The 1,833-nt window shown below is 38.9% G+C and overlaps 1 pseudogene; it reads left to right on the top strand.

Annotated features, from left to right (window-relative positions):
- The first annotated feature begins 360 nt into the window (after window positions 1–360).
- On the top strand, window positions 361–479 carry LOC112477396 (annotated as a pseudogene).
- The last annotated feature ends 1,354 nt before the right edge of the window (window positions 480–1,833 follow it).

Genomic DNA, 1,833 nt, shown 5'->3' with positions numbered 1-1,833 from the left:
GTCCAGGTTGCATCACTGTGCCTAAAATGATGAAAAGAATTAATAATGTCCATCAATAAAACGACGCTTAAGGAAATCATAGGAAATATTATGCGACCGTTAAACATAGTGTTTTAGAAGTCTCTATACTAGAGTGATGTCGGCAAATACTACGGAGGGAGGGATTCTGAAGCCCAGCATGCCGTGAAAGCAATGAAGAAAACTTATAAAAAAAAAAGTCAGAATCAACTTCCGACAACTGAATTAGAAAAACAAAGGCTAACAGTGATGGGAGAGACTCTGCAACCAAATTATTAGAGCTGATAAGTGGTTCAGCAATGTCGAAGAAAACCAGATCCATATACAAAAACTAGCTGTGTTTTCTACGGCCGCGCCACCTTGAACACACCCGATCCCGTCTGATCTAGGAAGCTAAGCAGGGTCAGGCCTGGTTAGTACCTGGATGGGAGACCACCTAGGAAGACCAGGTACTGTAGGCGTAAAACAAAAGAAAAAAAAAATTGGTTGTGTTTTAATACAAGCAGTGAACAATCCTCATGTGAAATTAAGAGAACAATTCTATGTGCGATGTCGTAAAAATAAAATGCTTGGAGAAATGTAATCCAGGAAGTGCAAGTCTCATACCCTGACAACTACAAAATACCGTTGAAAGAAATTAAAGAAGACCCAAATCAAAGAAAAGACATCCACGGGTCGGACGATGTCATTGTGTTAAAATGGCAGTATCCGCAAGTCGATATACAGATTTAATGCAATCTTTATCAAATTTCTCACTGTCATTTTTGTAAAAATGGACAAGCTGATCTTAAAATTAATATGGAAATGGAAGGGACCCAGAATAGCCAAAATAATATCACGAAAGAACATAGATGGGAGACTCATGCTTCTTGATTTCAAAATTTACTACAAAACGACAGTAATCAAAACAGTATGCTACTGACATAAGGGTAGAATAAAATAGAATTAAGAGCCCAGAAATAAACCCACACATCTAGAAGAGCGCCAAGACCATTCAATGAGGAAAGAGAACTCTTTTCAACAAACGGTGTTAGGAAAGCTGCATAACCACATGTGAAGAATGAATCTGCCCCTATTTCATGCTATCTATACAGATTAACTCAAAATGGGTGAAAGACTAAATGTAAGAGCTAAAATTATAAAGCTCTTAGATGGAAACAGAGACGTATATCTTTGTGACCTTGGATTAGGCAAAAATTCCTTTAAAATGATACCGAAAGTGCAGGCAATCAAAGAAATGATAAATCATTTGGACTTCATAAAAAATAAAACCGCATCAAGGACACAATCAAAACAGTGAAAAGACGGCTCACAGAAAGGCAGAAAATATCGGCAAATTGTATATAATGATGATAAAAATCTAGTGTTCGTAATACACGAAGAACTCTTACAACTCCACGGTAAAAGTACAAATGACACAATTGAAAAATGGGCAAAGGACCGAAGAGACATTTCTCCAGAGAAGATGTACAAGTGGCCAGCAAACACACAAAAAGATGCTTAATATCAATCGTCGTTAGGGAAATGCAAATCAAAAGCACGAGGAGACGGCACTTCATACCCACTGGGGCGGCTGTAACCGTGTAAGCGAAAAGCAACAGGTGTTGGCGAGGGCTTGGGGAAGTTAGAGCCCCACCTTGCCCGTGGGGATGTAAAATGGTGCAGCCTCCTCGGAGGACAGTTTCACAGTTTCACATCCGGTTACTATATGACCATCATTCCTCCCCTACGTTTATACCCAAGAGAATGGAAAATATGTCCACATCAAATCTTGGACATGGATGTTCATAGCAATATTATTTAACAGCCGAAAAA

This window comes from Pteropus alecto, unplaced genomic scaffold, assembly GCF_000325575.1.
Source record: "Pteropus alecto unplaced genomic scaffold, ASM32557v1 scaffold123, whole genome shotgun sequence".
NCBI lineage: Eukaryota > Metazoa > Chordata > Mammalia > Chiroptera > Pteropodidae > Pteropus > Pteropus alecto.
This window is presented reverse-complemented; position numbering and strand designations above follow the sequence as displayed.